This window comes from Cnephaeus nilssonii (assembly GCF_951640355.1).
Source record: "Cnephaeus nilssonii genome assembly, contig: SCAFFOLD_50, whole genome shotgun sequence".
Taxonomy (NCBI): domain Eukaryota; kingdom Metazoa; phylum Chordata; class Mammalia; order Chiroptera; family Vespertilionidae; genus Cnephaeus; species Cnephaeus nilssonii.
In genome coordinates, this window is record NW_027645533.1 from 731,752 (window position 1) to 753,153 (window position 21,402).

The window sequence follows — 21,402 nt, forward strand, 5'->3', positions numbered from 1 at the left end:
ACTACTGATTTCTAGCTGTTTCCTATAATGGGCCTTCTGCTCTACTTGTGGGACTTCACCACATGTAGAAACAACTTTATACAGTCTTCTGTGGACTTGCGAATCTATATAAACTTGTCTTTCAACTGTTTTACAGTTAAATACTACTTTTCCGAGCATTCTGGTGGTTTGAAACACTGGTTTCATGTGAGCTAACTCTATTTCAAGGATTTCTGCAGTGTATAACATCCTTTCTAGACTAGAAACTTACATTTTGATGTCTTTTACACTTGTTCTCACACAATTCTATGATATTCATGAGTATTTTCTCTGAATTACTACTGATTTCTAGCTGTTTCCTATAATGGGCCTTATTTTCTACTTGTGGGACATCACCACATGTAGAAACAACTTTATACAGTCTTCTGTGGACTTGCGAAGCTATATACACTTGTCTTTCCACTGTTTTACAGTTGAACAATACTTTTCAGTGAATTCTACTGGGTTGAAACACTGTTTTCTTGTGAAGTAACTCTATTTCAAGGATTTCTGTAGTGTATAACATCCTTTCTAGACTAGAAACTTACATTTTGATGTCTTTTACACTTTTTCTCACACAATTCTATGATATTCATTAGTATTTGCTCTGAATGACTACTGATTTCTAGCTGTTTCCTATAATGGGCCTTCTTTTCTACTTGTGGGACTTCACCACATGTAGAAACAACTTTATACACTCTTTTCTGATCTTGAGAAGCTATATACACTTGTCTTTCAACTGTTTTACAGTTGAATACTACTTTTCAGTGAATTCTAGTGGGTTGAAACACTGTTTTCTTGTGAAGTAACTCTATTTCAAGGATTTCTGTAGTGTATAACATCCTTTCTAGACTAGAAACTTACATTTTGATGTCTTTTACACTTGTTCTCACACAATTCTATGATATTCATTAGTATTTCCTCTGAATTACTACTGATTTCTAGCTGTTTCCTATAATGGGCCTTCTGCTCTACTTGTGGGACTTCACCACATGTAGAAACAACTTTATACAGTCTTCTGTGGACTTGCGAAGCTATATAAACTTGTCTTTCAACTGTTTTACAGTTAAATACTACTTTTCAGTGCATTCTGGTGGTTTGAAACACTGGTTTCATGTGAACTAACTCTATTTCAAGGATTTCTGCAGTGTACAACATCCTTTCTAGACTAGAGACTTACATTTTGATGTCTTTTACTCTTGTTCTCTCTCTATTCTGTGATATTCATTAGTATTGGCTCTGAATGACTACTGATTTCTAGCTGTTTCCTATAATGGGCCTTCTTTTCTACTTGTGGGACTTCACCACATGTAGAAACAACTTTATACACTCTTTTCTGATCTTGAGAAGATATATACACTTGTCTTTCAACTGTTTTACAGTTGAATACTACTTTTCAGTGAATTCTAGTGGGTTGAAACACTGTTTTCTTGTGAAGTAACTCTATTTCAAGGATTTCTGTAGTGTATAACATCCTTTCTAGACTAGAAACTTACATTTTGATGTCTTTTACATTTGTTCTCACACAATTCTATGATATTCATGAGTATTTTCTCTGAATTACTACTGATTTCTAGCTGTTTCCTATAATGGGCCTTATTTTCTACTTGTGGGACTTCACCACATGTAGAAACAACTTTATACAGTCTTCTGTGGACTTGCGAAGCTATATAAACTTGTCTTTCAACTGTTTTACAGTTAAATACTACTTTTCCGAGCATTCTGGTGGTTTGAAACACTGGTTTCATGTGAGCTAACTCTATTTCAAGGATTTCTGCAGTGTACAACATTCTTTATAGACTAGAGACTTACATTTTGATGTCTTTTACACTTGTTCTCTCTCTATTATGTGATATTCATTAGTATTTGCTCTGAATGACTACTGATTTCTAGCTGTTTCCTATAATGGGCCTTATTTTCTACTTGTGGGACTTCACCACATGTAGAAACAACTTTATACACTCTTCCCTGAACTGGAGAAGCTATATACACTTGTCTTTCAACTGTTTTACAATTGAATACTACTTTTCAGTGAATTCTAGTGGGTTGAAACACTGTTTTCTTGTGAAGTAACTCTATTTCAAGGATTTCTGTAGTGTATAACATCCTTTCTAGACTAGAAACTTACATTTTGATGTCTTTTACCCTTGTTCTCACACAATTCTATGATATTCATTAGTATTTCCTCTGAATTACTACTGATTTCTAGCTGTTTCCTATAATGGGCCTTCTGCTCTACCTGTGGGACTTCACCACATGTAGAAACAACTTTATACAGTTTTCTGTGGACTTGCGAAGCTATATAAACTTGTCTTTCAACTGTTTTACAGTTAAATACTACTTTTCCGAGCATTCTGGTGGTTTGAAACACTGGTTTCATGTGAGCTAACTCTATTTCAAGGATTTCTGCAGTGTACAACATCCTTTATAGACTAGAGACTTACATTTTGATGTCTTTTACACTTGTTCTCTCTCTATTATGTGATATTCATTAGTATTTGCTCTGAATGACTACTGATTTCTAGCTGTTTCCTATAATGGGCCTTATTTTCTACTTGTGGGACTTCACCACATGTAGAAACAACTTTATACACTCTTCCCTGAACTGGAGAAGCTATATACACTTGTCTTTCAACTGTTTTACAGTTGAATACTACTTTTCAGTGAATTCTAGTGGGATGAAACACTGTTTTCTTGTGAAGTAACTCTATTTCAAGGATTTCTGTAGTGTATAACATCCTTTCTAGACTAGAAACTTACATTTTGATGTCTTTTACACTTGTTCTCTCTCTATTATGTGATATTCATGAGTATTTGCTCTGAATGACTACTGATTTCTAGCTGTTTCCTATAATGGGCCTTATTTTCTACTTGTGGGACTTCACCACATGTAGAAACAACTTTATACACTCTTTTCTGATCTTGAGAAGCTATATACACTTGTCTTTAAACTGTTTTACAGTTGAATACTACTTTTCAGTGAATTCTAGTGGGTTGAAACACTGTTTTCTTGTGAAGTAACTCTATTTCAAGGATTTCTGTAGTGTATAACATCCTTTCTAGACTAGAAACTTACATTTTGATGTCTTTTACACTTGTTCTCACACAATTCTATGATATTCATTAGTATTTCCTCGGAATTACTACTGATTTCTAGCTGTTTCCTATAATGGGACTTCTGCTCTACTTGTGGGACTTCACCACATGTAGAAACAACTTTATACAGTCTTCTGTGGACTTGCGAATCTATATAAACTTGTCTTTCAACTGTTTTACAGTTAAATACTACTTTTCCGAGCATTCTGGTGGTTTGAAACACTGGTTTCATGTGAGCTAACTCTATTTCAAGGATTTCTGCAGTGTACAACATCCTTTATAGACTAGAGACTTACATTTTGATGTCTTTTACACTTGTTCTCTCTCTATTATGTGATATTCATTAGTATTTGCTCTGAATGACTACTGATTTCTAGCTGTTTCCTATAATGGGCCTTATTTTCTACTTGTGGGACTTCACCACATGTAGAAACAACTTTATACACTCTTTTCTGATCTTGAGAAGCTATATACACTTGTCTTTCAACTGTTTTACAGTTGAATACTACTTTTCAGTGAATTCTAGTGGGTTGAAACACTGTTTTCTTGTGAAGTAACTCTATTTCAAGGATTTCTGTAGTGTATAACATCCTTTCTAGACTAGAAACTTACATTTTGATGTCTTTTACACTTGTTCTCACACAATTCTATGATATTCATTAGTATTTCCTCTGAATTACTACTGATTTCTAGCTGTTTCCTATAATGGGCCTTCTGCTCTACTTGTGGGACTTCACCACATGTAGAAACAACTTTATACAGTCTTCTGTGGACTTGCGAAGCTATATAAACTTGTCTTTCAACTGTTTTACAGTTAAATACTACTTTTCCTAGCATTCTGGTGGTTTGAAACACTGGTTTCATGTGAGCTAACTCTATTTCAAGGATTTCTGCAGTGTACAACATCCTTTATAGACTAGAGACTTACAATTTCATGTCTTTTACACTTGTTCTCTCTCTTCTGTGATATTCATTAGTATTGGCTCTGAATGACTACTGATTTCTAGCTGTTTCCTATAATGGGCCTTCTTTTCTACTTGTGGGACTTCACCACATGTAGAAACAACTTTATACACTCTTTTCTGATCTTGAGAAGCTATATACACTTGTCTTTCAACTGTTTTACAGTTGAATACTACTTTTCAGTGAATTCTAGTGGGTTGAAACACTGTTTTCTTGTGAAGTAACTCTATTTCAAGGATTTCTGTAGTGTATAACATCCTTTCTAGACTAGAAACTTACATTTTGATGTCTTTTACATTTGTTCTCACACAATTCTATGATATTCATTAGTATTTCCTCTGAATTACTACTGATTTCTAGCTGTTTCCTATAATGGGCCTTCTGCTCTACTTGTGGGAGTTCACCACATGTAGAAACAACTTTATACAGTCTTCTGTGGACTTGTGAAGCTATATAAACTTGTCTTTCAACTGTTTTACAGTTAAATACTACTTTTCCGAGCCTTCTGGTGGTTTGAAACACTGGTTTCATGTGAGCTACCTCTATTTCAAGGATTTCTGCAGAGTACAACATCCTTTATAAACTAGAGACTTACATTTTGATGTCTTTTACACTTGTTCTCTCTCTATTATGTGATATTCATTAGTATTTGCTCTGAATGACTACTGATTTCTAGCTGTTTTCTATAATGGGCCTTCTTTTCTACTTGTGGGACTTCACCACATGTAGAAACAACTTTATACACTCTTTTCTGATCTTGAGAAGCTATATACACTTGTCTTTCAACTGTTTTACAGTTGAATACTACTTTTCAGTGAATTCTAGTGGGTTGAAACACTGTTTTCTTGTGAAGTAACTCTATTTCAAGGATTTCTGTAGTGTATAACATCCTTTCTAGACTAGAAACTTACATTTTGATGTCTTTTACACTTGTTCTCACACAATTCTATGATATTCATTAGTATTTCCTCGGAATTACTACTGATTTCTAGCTGTTTCCTATAATGGGACTTCTGCTCTACTTGTGGGACTTCACCACATGTAGAAACAACTTTATACAGTCTTCTGTGGACTTGCGAATCTATATAAACTTGTCTTTCAACTGTTTTACAGTTAAATACTACTTTTCCGAGCATTCTGGTGGTTTGAAACACTGGTTTCATGTGAGCTAACTCTATTTCAAGGATTTCTGCAGTGTACAACATCCTTTATAGACTAGAGACTTACATTTTGATGTCTTTTACACTTGTTCTCTCTCTATTATGTGATATTCATTAGTATTTGCTCTGAATGACTACTGATTTCTAGCTGTTTCCTATAATGGGCCTTATTTTCTACTTGTGGGACTTCACCACATGTAGAAACAACTTTATACACTCTTTTCTGATCTTGAGAAGCTATATACACTTGTCTTTCAACTGTTTTACAGTTGAATACTACTTTTCAGTGAATTCTAGTGGGTTGAAACACTGTTTTCTTGTGAAGTAACTCTATTTCAAGGATTTCTGTAGTGTATAACATCCTTTCTAGACTAGAAACTTACATTTTGATGTCTTTTACACTTGTTCTCACACAATTCTATGATATTCATTAGTATTTCCTCTGAATTACTACTGATTTCTAGCTGTTTCCTATAATGGGCCTTCTGCTCTACTTGTGGGACTTCACCACATGTAGAAACAACTTTATACAGTCTTCTGTGGACTTGCGAAGCTATATAAACTTGTCTTTCAACTGTTTTACAGTTAAATACTACTTTTCCGAGCATTCTGGTGGTTTGAAACACTGGTTTCATGTGAGCTAACTCTATTTCAAGGATTTCTGCAGTGTACAACATCCTTTATAGACTAGAGACTTACAATTTCATGTCTTTTACACTTGTTCTCTCTCTTCTGTGATATTCATTAGTATTGGCTCTGAATGACTACTGATTTCTAGCTGTTTCCTATAATGGGCCTTCTTTTCTACTTGTGGGACTTCACCACATGTAGAAACAACTTTATACACTCTTTTCTGATCTTGAGAAGCTATATACACTTGTCTTTCAACTGTTTTACAGTTGAATACTACTTTTCAGTGAATTCTAGTGGGTTGAAACACTGTTTTCTTGTGAAGTAACTCTATTTCAAGGATTTCTGTAGTGTATAACATCCTTTCTAGACTAGAAACTTACATTTTGATGTCTTTTACATTTGTTCTCACACAATTCTATGATATTCATTAGTATTTCCTCTGAATTACTACTGATTTCTAGCTGTTTCCTATAATGGGCCTTCTGCTCTACTTGTGGGAGTTCACCACATGTAGAAACAACTTTATACAGTCTTCTGTGGACTTGTGAAGCTATATAAACTTGTCTTTCAACTGTTTTACAGTTAAATACTACTTTTCCGAGCCTTCTGGTGGTTTGAAACACTGGTTTCATGTGAGCTACCTCTATTTCAAGGATTTCTGCAGTGTACAACATCCTTTATAGACTAGAGACTTACATTTTGATGTCTTTTACACTTGTTCTCTCTCTATTATGTGATATTCATTAGTATTTGCTGTGAATGACTACTGATTTCTAGCTGTTTCCTATAATGGGCCTTATTTTCTACTTGTGGGACTTCACCACATGTAGAAACAACTTTATACACTCTTCCCTGAACTTGAGAAGCTATATACACTTGTCTTTCAACTGTTTTACAGTTGAATACTACTTTTCAGTGAATTCTAGTGGGATGAAACACTGTTTTCTTGTGAAGTAACTCTATTTCAAGGATTTCTGTAGTGTATAACATCCTTTCTAGACTAGAAACTTACATTTTGATGTCTTTTACACTTGTTCTCACACAATTCTATGATATTCATGAGTATTTTCTCTGAATTACTACTGATTTCTAGCTGTTTCCTATAATGGGCCTTATTTTCTACTTGTGGGACTTCACCACATGTAGAAACAACTTTATACAGTCTTCTGTGGACTTGCGAAGCTATATACACTTGTCTTTCCACTGTTTTACAGTTGAACAATACTTTTCAGTGAATTCTAGTGGGTTGAAACACTGTTTTCTTGTGAAGTAACTCTATTTCAAGGATTTCTGTAGTGTATAACATCCTTTCTAGACTAGAAACTTACATTTTGATGTCTTTTACACTTTTTCTCACACAATTCTATGATATTCATTAGTATTTGCTCTGAATGACTACTGATTTCTAGCTGTTTCCTATAATGGGCCTTCTTTTCTACTTGTGGGACTTCACCACATGTAGAAACAACTTTATACACTCTTTTCTGATCTTGAGAAGCTATATACACTTGTCTTTCAACTGTTTTACAGTTGAATACTACTTTTCAGTGAATTCTAGTGGGTTGAAACACTGTTTTCTTGTGAAGTAACTCTATTTCAAGGATTTCTGTAGTGTATAACATCCTTTCTAGACTAGAAACTTACATTTTGATGTCTTTTACACTTTTTCTCACACAATTCTATGATATTCATTAGTATTTGCTCTGAATGACTACTGATTTCTAGCTGTTTCCTATAATGGGCCTTCTTTTCTACTTGTGGGACTTCACCACATGTAGAAACAACTTTATACACTCTTTTCTGATCTTGAGAAGCTATATACACTTGTCTTTCAACTGTTTTACAGTTGAATGCTACTTTTCAGTGAATTCTAGTGGGTTGAAACACTGTTTTCTTGTGAAGTAACTCTATTTCAAGGATTTCTGTAGTGTATAACATCCTTTCTAGACTAGAAACTTACATTTTGATGTCTTTTACACTTGTTCTCACACAATTCTATGATATTCATTAGTATTTCCTCTGAATTACTACTGATTTCTAGCTGTTTCCTATAATGGGCCTTCTGCTCTACTTGTGGGACTTCACCACATGTAGAAACAACTTTATACAGTCTTCTGTGGACTTGCGAATCTATATAAACTTGTCTTTCAACTGTTTTACAGTTAAATACTACTTTTCCGAGCATTCTGGTGGTTTGAAACACTGGTTTCATGTGAGCTAACTCTATTTCAAGGATTTCTGCAGTGTACAACATCCTTTATAGACTAGAGACTTACATTTTGATGTCTTTTACACTTGTTCTCTCTCTATTATGTGATATTCATTAGTATTTGCTCTGAATGACTACTGATTTCTAGCTGTTTCCTATAATGGGCCTTATTTTCTACTTGTGGGACTTCACCACATGTAGAAACAACTTTATACACTCTTCCCTGAACTGGAGAAGCTATATACACTTGTCTTTCAACTGTTTTACAGTTGAATACTACTTTTCAGTGAATTCTAGTGGGATGAAACACTGTTTTCTTGTGAAGTAACTCTATTTCAAGGATTTCTGTAGTGTATAACATCCTTTCTAGACTAGAAACTTACATTTTGATGTCTTTTACACTTGTTCTCACACAATTCTATGATATTCATGAGTATTTTCTCTGAATTACTACTGATTTCTAGCTGTTTCCTATAATGGGCCTTATTTTCTACTTGTGGGACATCACCACATGTAGAAACAACTTTATACAGTCTTCTGTGGACTTGCGAAGCTATATACACTTGTCTTTCCACTGTTTTACAGTTGAACAATACTTTTCAGTGAATTCTACTGGGTTGAAACACTGTTTTCTTGTGAAGTAACTCTATTTCAAGGATTTCTGTAGTGTATAACATCCTTTCTAGACTAGAAACTTACATTTTGATGTCTTTTACACTTGTTCTCACACAATTCTATGATATTCATTAGTATTTCCTCTGAATTACTACTGATTTCTAGCTGTTTCCTATAATGGGCCTTCTGCTTTACTTGTGGGACTTCACCACATGTAGAAACAACTTTATACAGTCTTCTGTGGACTTGCGAATCTATATAAACTTGTCTTTCAACTGTTTTACAGTTAAATACTACTTTTCCCAGCATTCTGGTGGTTTGAAACACTGGTTTCATGTGAGCTAACTCTATTTCAAGGATTTCTGCAGTGTACAACATCCTTTATAGACTAGAGGCTTACATTTTGATGTCTTTTACACTTGTTCTCTCTCTATTCTGTGATATTCATTAGTATTGGCTCTGAATGACTACTGATTTCTAGCTGTTTCCTATAATGGGCCTTCTTTTCTACTTGTGGGACTTCACCACATGTAGAAACAACTTTATACACTCTTTTCTGATCTTGAGAAGCTATATACACTTGTCTTTCAACTGTTTTACAGTTGAATACTACTTTTCAGTGAATTCTACTGGGTTGAAACACTGTTTTCTTGTGAAGTAACTCTATTTCAAGGATTTCTGTAGTGTATAACATCCTTTCTAGACTAGAAACTTACATTTTGATGTCTTTTACACTTGTTCTCACACAATTCTATGATATTCATTAGTATTTCCTCTGAATTACTACTGATTTCTAGCTGTTTCCTATAATGGGCCTTCTGCTTTACTTGTGGGACTTCACCACATGTAGAAACAACTTTATACAGTCTTCTGTGGACTTGCGAATCTATATAAACTTGTCTGTCAACTGTTTTACAGTTAAATACTACTTTTCCCAGCATTCTGGTGGTTTGAAACACTGGTTTCATGTGAGCTAACTCTATTTCAAGGATTTCTGCAGTGTACAACATCCTTTATAGACTAGAGACTTACATTTTGATGTCTTTTACACTTGTTCTCTCTCTATTCTGTGATATTCATTAGTATTGGCTCTGAATGACTACTGATTTCTAGCTGTTTCCTATAATGGGCCTTCTTTTCTACTTGTGGGACTTCACCACATGTAGAAACAACTTTATACAGTCTTCTGTGGACTTGCGAATCTATATAAACTTGTCTTTCAACTGTTTTACAGTTAAATACTACTTTTCCGAGCATTCTGGTGGTTTGAAACACTGGTTTCATGTGAGCTAACTCTATTTCAAGGATTTCTGCAGTGTACAACATCCTTTATAGACTAGAGACTTACATTTTGATGTCTTTTACACTTGTTCTCTCTCTATTATGTGATATTCATTAGTATTTGCTCTGAATGACTACTGATTTCTAGCTGTTTCCTATAATGGGCCTTATTTTCTACTTGTGGGACTTCACCACATGTAGAAACAACTTTATACACTCTTTTCTGATCTTGAGAAGCTATATACACTTGTCTTTCAACTGTTTTACAGTTGAATACTACTTTTCAGTGAATTCTAGTGGGTTGAAACACTGTTTTCTTGTGAAGTAACTCTATTTCAAGGATTTCTGTAGTGTATAACATCCTTTCTAGACTAGAAACTTACATTTTGATGTCTTTTACACTTGTTCTCACACAATTCTATGATATTCATTAGTATTTCCTCTGAATTACTACTGATTTCTAGCTGTTTCCTATAATGGGCCTTCTGCTCTACTTGTGGGACTTCACCACATGTAGAAACAACTTTATACAGTCTTCTGTGGACTTGCGAAGCTATATAAACTTGTCTTTCAACTGTTTTACAGTTAAATACTACTTTTCCGAGCATTCTGGTGGTTTGAAACACTGGTTTCATGTGAGCTAACTCTATTTCAAGGATTTCTGCAGTGTACAACATCCTTTATAGACTAGAGACTTACAATTTCATGTCTTTTACACTTGTTCTCTCTCTTCTGTGATATTCATTAGTATTGGCTCTGAATGACTACTGATTTCTAGCTGTTTCCTATAATGGGCCTTCTTTTCTACTTGTGGGACTTCACCACATGTAGAAACAACTTTATACACTCTTTTCTGATCTTGAGAAGCTATATACACTTGTCTTTCAACTGTTTTACAGTTGAATACTACTTTTCAGTGAATTCTAGTGGGTTGAAACACTGTTTTCTTGTGAAGTAACTCTATTTCAAGGATTTCTGTAGTGTATAACATCCTTTCTAGACTAGAAACTTACATTTTGATGTCTTTTACACTTGTTCTCACACAATTCTATGATATTCATTAGTATTTCCTCTGAATTACTACTGATTTCTAGCTGTTTCCTATAATGGGCCTTCTGCTCTACTTGTGGGAGTTCACCACATGTAGAAACAACTTTATACAGTCTTCTGTGGACTTGTGAAGCTATATAAACTTGTCTTTCAACTGTTTTACAGTTAAATACTACTTTTCCGAGCCTTCTGGTGGTTTGAAACACTGGTTTCATGTGAGCTACCTCTATTTCAAGGATTTCTGCAGAGTACAACATCCTTTATAAACTAGAGACTTACATTTTGATGTCTTTTACACTTGTTCTCTCTCTATTATGTGATATTCATTAGTATTTGCTCTGAATGACTACTGATTTCTAGCTGTTTTCTATAATGGGCCTTCTTTTCTACTTGTGGGACTTCACCACATGTAGAAACAACTTTATACACTCTTTTCTGATCTTGAGAAGCTATATACACTTGTCTTTCAACTGTTTTACAGTTGAATACTACTTTTCAGTGAATTCTAGTGGGTTGAAACACTGTTTTCTTGTGAAGTAACTCTATTTCAAGGATTTCTGTAGTGTATAACATCCTTTCTAGACTAGAAACTTACATTTTGATGTCTTTTACACTTGTTCTCACACAATTCTATGATATTCATTAGTATTTCCTCGGAATTACTACTGATTTCTAGCTGTTTCCTATAATGGGACTTCTGCTCTACTTGTGGGACTTCACCACATGTAGAAACAACTTTATACAGTCTTCTGTGGACTTGCGAATCTATATAAACTTGTCTTTCAACTGTTTTACAGTTAAATACTACTTTTCCGAGCATTCTGGTGGTTTGAAACACTGGTTTCATGTGAGCTAACTCTATTTCAAGGATTTCTGCAGTGTACAACATCCTTTATAGACTAGAGACTTACATTTTGATGTCTTTTACACTTGTTCTCTCTCTATTATGTGATATTCATTAGTATTTGCTCTGAATGACTACTGATTTCTAGCTGTTTCCTATAATGGGCCTTATTTTCTACTTGTGGGACTTCACCACATGTAGAAACAACTTTATACACTCTTTTCTGATCTTGAGAAGCTATATACACTTGTCTTTCAACTGTTTTACAGTTGAATACTACTTTTCAGTGAATTCTAGTGGGTTGAAACACTGTTTTCTTGTGAAGTAACTCTATTTCAAGGATTTCTGTAGTGTATAACATCCTTTCTAGACTAGAAACTTACATTTTGATGTCTTTTACACTTGTTCTCACACAATTCTATGATATTCATTAGTATTTCCTCTGAATTACTACTGATTTCTAGCTGTTTCCTATAATGGGCCTTCTGCTCTACTTGTGGGACTTCACCACATGTAGAAACAACTTTATACAGTCTTCTGTGGACTTGCGAAGCTATATAAACTTGTCTTTCAACTGTTTTACAGTTAAATACTACTTTTTCGAGCATTCTGGTGGTTTGAAACACTGGTTTCATGTGAGCTAACTCTATTTCAAGGATTTCTGCAGTGTACAACATCCTTTATAGACTAGAGACTTACAATTTCATGTCTTTTACACTTGTTCTCTCTCTTCTGTGATATTCATTAGTATTGGCTCTGAATGACTACTGATTTCTAGCTGTTTCCTATAATGGGCCTTCTTTTCTACTTGTGGGACTTCACCACATGTAGAAACAACTTTATACACTCTTTTCTGATCTTGAGAAGCTATATACACTTGTCTTTCAACTGTTTTACAGTTGAATACTACTTTTCAGTGAATTCTAGTGGGTTGAAACACTGTTTTCTTGTGAAGTAACTCTATTTCAAGGATTTCTGTAGTGTATAACATCCTTTCTAGACTAGAAACTTACATTTTGATGTCTTTTACATTTGTTCTCACACAATTCTATGATATTCATTAGTATTTCCTCTGAATTACTACTGATTTCTAGCTGTTTCCTATAATGGGCCTTCTGCTCTACTTGTGGGAGTTCACCACATGTAGAAACAACTTTATACAGTCTTCTGTGGACTTGTGAAGCTATATAAACTTGTCTTTCAACTGTTTTACAGTTAAATACTACTTTTCCGAGCCTTCTGGTGGTTTGAAACACTGGTTTCATGTGAGCTACCTCTATTTCAAGGATTTCTGCAGTGTACAACATCCTTTATAGACTAGAGACTTACATTTTGATGTCTTTTACACTTGTTCTCTCTCTATTATGTGATATTCATTAGTATTTGCTGTGAATGACTACTGATTTCTAGCTGTTTCCTATAATGGGCCTTATTTTCTACTTGTGGGACTTCACCACATGTAGAAACAACTTTATACACTCTTCCCTGAACTTGAGAAGCTATATACACTTGTCTTTCAACTGTTTTACAGTTGAATACTACTTTTCAGTGAATTCTAGTGGGATGAAACACTGTTTTCTTGTGAAGTAACTCTATTTCAAGGATTTCTGTAGTGTATAACATCCTTTCTAGACTAGAAACTTACATTTTGATGTCTTTTACACTTGTTCTCACACAATTCTATGATATTCATGAGTATTTTCTCTGAATTACTACTGATTTCTAGCTGTTTCCTATAATGGGCCTTATTTTCTACTTGTGGGACTTCACCACATGTAGAAACAACTTTATACAGTCTTCTGTGGACTTGCGAAGCTATATACACTTGTCTTTCCACTGTTTTACAGTTGAACAATACTTTTCAGTGAATTCTAGTGGGTTGAAACACTGTTTTCTTGTGAAGTAACTCTATTTCAAGGATTTCTGTAGTGTATAACATCCTTTCTAGACTAGAAACTTACATTTTGATGTCTTTTACACTTTTTCTCACACAATTCTATGATATTCATTAGTATTTGCTCTGAATGACTACTGATTTCTAGCTGTTTCCTATAATGGGCCTTCTTTTCTACTTGTGGGACTTCACCACATGTAGAAACAACTTTATACACTCTTTTCTGATCTTGAGAAGCTATATACACTTGTCTTTCAACTGTTTTACAGTTGAATACTACTTTTCAGTGAATTCTAGTGGGTTGAAACACTGTTTTCTTGTGAAGTAACTCTATTTCAAGGATTTCTGTAGTGTATAACATCCTTTCTAGACTAGAAACTTACATTTTGATGTCTTTTACACTTTTTCTCACACAATTCTATGATATTCATTAGTATTTGCTCTGAATGACTACTGATTTCTAGCTGTTTCCTATAATGGGCCTTCTTTTCTACTTGTGGGACTTCACCACATGTAGAAACAACTTTATACACTCTTTTCTGATCTTGAGAAGCTATATACACTTGTCTTTCAACTGTTTTACAGTTGAATGCTACTTTTCAGTGAATTCTAGTGGGTTGAAACACTGTTTTCTTGTGAAGTAACTCTATTTCAAGGATTTCTGTAGTGTATAACATCCTTTCTAGACTAGAAACTTACATTTTGATGTCTTTTACACTTGTTCTCACACAATTCTATGATATTCATTAGTATTTCCTCTGAATTACTACTGATTTCTAGCTGTTTCCTATAATGGGCCTTCTGCTCTACTTGTGGGACTTCACCACATGTAGAAACAACTTTATACAGTCTTCTGTGGACTTGCGAATCTATATAAACTTGTCTTTCAACTGTTTTACAGTTAAATACTACTTTTCCGAGCATTCTGGTGGTTTGAAACACTGGTTTCATGTGAGCTAACTCTATTTCAAGGATTTCTGCAGTGTACAACATCCTTTATAGACTAGAGACTTACATTTTGATGTCTTTTACACTTGTTCTCTCTCTATTATGTGATATTCATTAGTATTTGCTCTGAATGACTACTGATTTCTAGCTGTTTCCTATAATGGGCCTTATTTTCTACTTGTGGGACTTCACCACATGTAGAAACAACTTTATACACTCTTCCCTGAACTGGAGAAGCTATATACACTTGTCTTTCAACTGTTTTACAGTTGAATACTACTTTTCAGTGAATTCTAGTGGGATGAAACACTGTTTTCTTGTGAAGTAACTCTATTTCAAGGATTTCTGTAGTGTATAACATCCTTTCTAGACTAGAAACTTACATTTTGATGTCTTTTACACTTGTTCTCACACAATTCTATGATATTCATGAGTATTTTCTCTGAATTACTACTGATTTCTAGCTGTTTCCTATAATGGGCCTTATTTTCTACTTGTGGGACATCACCACATGTAGAAACAACTTTGTACAGTCTTCTGTGGACTTGCGAAGCTATATACACTTGTCTTTCCACTGTTTTACAGTTGAACAATACTTTTCAGTGAATTCTACTGGGTTGAAACACTGTTTTCTTGTGAAGTAACTCTATTTCAAGGATTTCTGTAGTGTATAACATCCTTTCTAGACTAGAAACTTACATTTTGATGTCTTTTACACTTGTTCTCACACAATTCTATGATATTCATTAGTATTTCCTCTGAATTACTACTGATTTCTAGCTGTTTCCTATAATGGGCCTTCTGCTTTACTTGTGGGACTTCACCACATGTAGAAACAACTTTATACAGTCTTCTGTGGACTTGCGAATCTATATAAACTTGTCTTTCAACTGTTTTACAGTTAAATACTACTTTTCCCAGCATTCTGGTGGTTTGAAACACTGGTTTCATGTGAGCTAACTCTATTTCAAGGATTTCTGCAGTGTACAACATCCTTTATAGACTAGAGGCTTACATTTTGATGTCTTTTACACTTGTTCTCTCTCTATTCTGTGATATTCATTAGTATTGGCTCTGAATGACTACTGATTTCTAGCTGTTTCCTATAATGGGCCTTCTTTTCTACTTGTGGGACTTCACCACATGTAGAAACAACTTTATACACTCTTTTCTGATCTTGAGAAGCTATATACACTTGTCTTTCAACTGTTTTACAGTTGAATACTACTTTTCAGTGAATTCTACTGGGTTGAAACACTGTTTTCTTGTGAAGTAACTCTATTTCAAGGATTTCTGTAGTGTATAACATCCTTTCTAGACTAGAAACTTACATTTTGATGTCTTTTACACTTGTTCTCACACAATTCTATGATATTCATTAGTATTTCCTCTGAATTACTACTGATTTCTAGCTGTTTCCTATAATGGGCCTTCTGCTTTACTTGTGGGACTTCACCACATGTAGAAACAACTTTATACAGTCTTCTGTGGACTTGCGAATCTATATAAACTTGTCTGTCAACTGTTTTACAGTTAAATACTACTTTTCCCAGCATTCTGGTGGTTTGAAACACTGGTTTCATGTGAGCTAACTCTATTTCAAGGATTTCTGCAGTGTACAACATCCTTTATAGACTAGAGACTTACATTTTGATGTCTTTTACACTTGTTCTCTCTCTATTCTGTGATATTCATTAGTATTGGCTCTGAATGACTACTGATTTCTAGCTGTTTCCTATAATGGGCCTTCTTTTCTACTTGTGGGACTTCACCACATGTAGAAACAACTTTATACACTCTTTTCTGATCTTGAGAAGCTATATACACTTGTCTTTCAACTGTTTTACAGTTGAATACTACTTTTCAGTGAATTCTAGTGGGTTGAAACACTGTTTTCTTGTGAAGTAACTCTATTTCAAGGATTTCTGTAGTGTATAACATCCTTTCTAGACTAGAAACTTACATTTTGATGTCTTTTACACTTGTTCTAACACAATTCTATGATATTCATTAGTATTTCCTCGGAATTACTACTGATTTCTAGCTGTTTCCTATAATGGGCCTTCTGCTTTACTTGTGGGACTTCACCACATGTAGAAACAACTTTATACAGTCTTCTGTGGACTTGCGAATCTATATAAACTTGTCTTTCAACTGTTTTACAGTTAAATACTACTTTTCCCAGCATTCTGGTGGTTTGAAACACTGGTTTCATGTGAGCTAACTCTATTTCAAGGATTTCTGCAGTGTACAACATCCTTTATAGACTAGAGGCTTACATTTTGATGTCTTTTACACTTGTTCTCTCTCTATTCTGTGATATTCATTAGTATTGGCTCTGAATGACTACTGATTTCTAGCTGTTTCCTATAATGGGCCTTCTTTTCTACTTGTGGGACTTCACCACATGTAGAAACAACTTTATACACTCTTTTCTGATCTTGAGAAGCTATATACACTTGTCTTTCAACTGTTTTACAGTTGAATACTACTTTTCAGTGAATTCTACTGGGTTGAAACACTGTTTTCTTGTGAAGTAACTCTATTTCAAGGATTTCTGTAGTGTATAACATCCTTTCTAGACTAGAAACTTACATTTTGATGTCTTTTACACTTGTTCTCACACAATTCTATGATATTCATTAGTATTTCCTCTGAATTACTACTGATTTCTAGCTGTTTCCTATAATGGGCCTTCTGCTTTACTTGTGGGACTTCACCACATGTAGAAACAACTTTATACAGTCTTCTGTGGACTTGCGAATCTATATAAACTTGTCTGTCAACTGTTTTACAGTTAAATACTACTTTTCCCAGCATTCTGGTGGTTTGAAACACTGGTTTCATGTGAGCTAACTCTATTTCAAGGATTTCTGCAGTGTACAACATCCTTTATAGACTAGAGACTTACATTTTGATGTCTTTTACACTTGTTCTCTCTCTATTCTGTGATATTCATTAGTATTGGCTCTGAATGACTACTGATTTCTAGCTGTTTCCTATAATGGGCCTTCTTTTCTACTTGTGGGACTTCACCACATGTAGAAACAACTTTATACACTCTTTTCTGATCTTGAGAAGCTATATACACTTGTGTTTCAACTGTTTTACAGTTGATTACTACTTTTCAGTGAATTCTAGTGGGTTGAAACACTGTTTTCTTGTGAAGTAACTCTATTTCAAGGATTTCTGTAGTGTATAACATCCTTTCTAGACTAGAAACTTACATTTTGATGTCTTTTACACTTGTTCTCACACAATTCTATGATATTCATTAGTATTTCCTCGGAATTACTACTGATTTCTAGCTGTTTCCTATAATGGGACTTCTGCTCTACTTGTGGGACTTCACCACATGTAGAAACAACTTTATACAGTCTTCTGTGGACTTGCGAATCTATATAAACTTGTCTTTCAACTGTTTTACAGTTAAATACTACTTTTCCGAGCATTCTGGTGGTTTGAAACACTGGTTTCATGTGAGCTAACTCTATTTCAAGGATTTCTGCAGTGTACAACATCCTTTATAGACTAGAGACTTACATTTTGATGTCTTTTACACTTGTTCTCTCTCTATTATGTGATATTCATTAGTATTTGCTCTGAATGACTACTGATTTCTAGCTGTTTCCTATAATGGGCCTTCTTTTCTACTTGTGGGACTTCACCACATGTAGAAACAACTTTATACACTCTTTTCTGATCTTGAGAAGCTATATACACTTGTCTTTCAACTGTTTTACAGTTGAATACTACTTTTCAGTGAATTCTAGTGGGTTGAAACACTGTTTTCTTGTGAAGTAACTCTATTTCAAGGATTTCTGTAGTGTATAACATCCTTTCTAGACTAGAAACTTACATTTTGATGTCTTTTACCCTTGTTCTCACACAATTCTATGATATTCATTAGTATTTCCTCTGAATTACTACTGATTTCTAGCTGTTTCCTATAATGGGCCTTCTGCTCTACTTGTGGGACTTCACCACATGTAGAAACAACTTTATACAGTCTTCTGTGGACTTGCGAATCTATATAAACTTGTCTTTCAACTGTTTTACAGTTAAATACTACTTTTCCGAGCATTCTGGTGGTTTGAAACACTGGTTTCATGTGAGCTAACTCTATTTCAAGGATTTCTGCAGTGTACAACATCCTTTATAGACTAGAGACTTACATTTTGATGTCTTTTACACTTGTTCTCTCTCTATTATGTGATATTCATTAGTATTTGCTCTGAATGACTACTGATTTCTAGCTATTTACTATAATGGGCCTTATTTTCTACTTGTGGGACTTCACCACATGTAGAAACAACTTTATACACTCTTTTCTGATCTTGAGAAGCTATATACACTTGTCTTTCAACTGTTTTACAGTTGAATACTACTTTTCAGTGAATTCTAGTGGGTTGAAACACTGTTTTCTTGTGAAGTAACTCTATTTCAAGGATTTCTGTAGTGTATAACATCCTTTCTAGACTAGAAACTTACATTTTGATGTCTTTTACCCTTGTTCTCACATAATTCTATGATATTCATTAGTATTTCCTCTGAATTACTACTGATTTCTAGCTGTTTCCTATAATGGGCCTTCTGCTCTACTTGTGGGACTTCACCACATGTAGAAACAACTTTATACAGTCTTCTGTGGACTTGCGAATCTATATAAACCTGTCTTTCAACTGTTTTACAGTTAAATACTACTTTTCCGAGCATTCTGGTGGTTTGAAACACTGGTTTCATGTGAGCTAACTCTATTTCAAGGATTTCTGCAGTGTACAACATCCTTTATAGACTAGAGACTTACATTTTGATGGATTTTACACTTGTTCTCTCTCTATTATGTGATATTCATTAGTATTTGCTCTGAATGACTACTGATTTCTAGCTGTTTCCTATAATGGGCCTTATTTTCTACTTGTGGGACTTCACCACATGTAGAAACAACTTTATACACTCTTTTCTGATCTTGAGAAGCTATATACACTTGTCTTTCAACTGTTTTACAGTTGAATACTACTTTTCAGTGAATTCTAGTGGGTTGAAACACTGTTTTCTTGTGAAGTAACTCTATTTCAAGGATTTCTGTAGTGTATAACATCCTTTCTAGACTAGAAACTTACATTTTGATGTCTTTTACACTTGTTCTCACACAATTCTATGATATTCATTAGTATTTCCTCTGAATTACTACTGATTTCTAGCTGTTTCCTATAATGGGCCTTCTGCTCTACTTGTGGGACTTCACCACATGTAGAAACAACTTTATACAGTCTTCTGTGGACTTGCGAATCTATATAAACTTGTCTTTCAACTGTTTTACAGTTAAATACTACTTTTCCGAGCATTCTGGTGGTTTGAAACACTGGTTTCATGTGAGCTAACTCTATTTCAAGGATTTCTGCAGTGTACAACATCCTTTATAGACTAGAGACTTACATTTTGATGTCTTTTACACTTGTTCTCTATTATGTGATATTCATTAGTATTTGCTCTGAATGACTACTGATTTCTAGCTATTTCCTATAATGGGCCTTATTTTCTACTTGTGGGACTTCACCACATGTAGAAACAACTTTATACACTCTTTTCTGATCTTGAGAAGCTATATACACTTGTCTTTCAACTGTTTTACAGTTGAATACTACTTTTCAGTGAATTCTAGTGGGTTGAAACACTGTTTTCTTGTGAAGTAACTCTATTTCAAGGATTTCTGTAGTGTATAACATCCTTTCTAGACTAGAAACTTACATTTTGATGTCTTTTACCCTTGTTCTCACATAATTCTATGATATTCATTAGTATTTCCTCTGAATTACTACTGATTTCTAGCTGTTTCCTATAATGGGCCTTCTGCTCTACTTGTGGGACTTCACCACATGTAGAAACAACTTTATACAGTCTTCTGTGGACTTGCGAATCTATATAAACTTGTCTTTCAACTGTTTTACAGTTAAATACTACTTTTCCGAGCATTCTGGTGGTTTGAAACACTGGTTTCATGTGAGCTAACTCTATTTCAAGGATTTCTGCAGTGTACAACATCCTTTATAGACTAGAGACTTACATTTTGATGGATTTTACACTTATTCTCTCTCTATTATGTGATATTCATTAGTATTTGCTCTGAATGACAACTGATTTCTAGCTGTTTCCTATAATGGGCCTTATTTTCTACTTGTGGGACTTCACCACATGTAGAAACAACTTTATACACTCTTTTCTGATCTTGAGAAGCTATATACACTTGTCTTTCAACTGTTTTACAGTTGAATACTACTTTTCAGTGAATTCTAGTGGGTTGAAACACTGTTTTCTTGTGAAGTAACTCTATTTCAAGGATTTCTGTAGTGTATAACATCCTTTCTAGACTAGAAACTTACATTTTGATGTCTTTTACACTTGTTCTCACACAATTCTATGATATTCATTAGTATTTCCTCTGAATTACTACTGATTTCTAGCTGTTTCCTATAATGGGCCTTCTGCTCTACTTGTGGGACTTCACCACATGTAGAAACAACTTTATACAGTCTTCTGTGGACTTGCGAATCTATATAAACTTGTCTTTCAACTGTTTTACAGTTAAATACTACTTTTCCGAGCATTCTGGTGGTTTGAAACACTGGTTTCATGTGAGCTAACTCTATTTCAAGGATTTCTGCAGTGTACAACATCCTTTATAGACTAG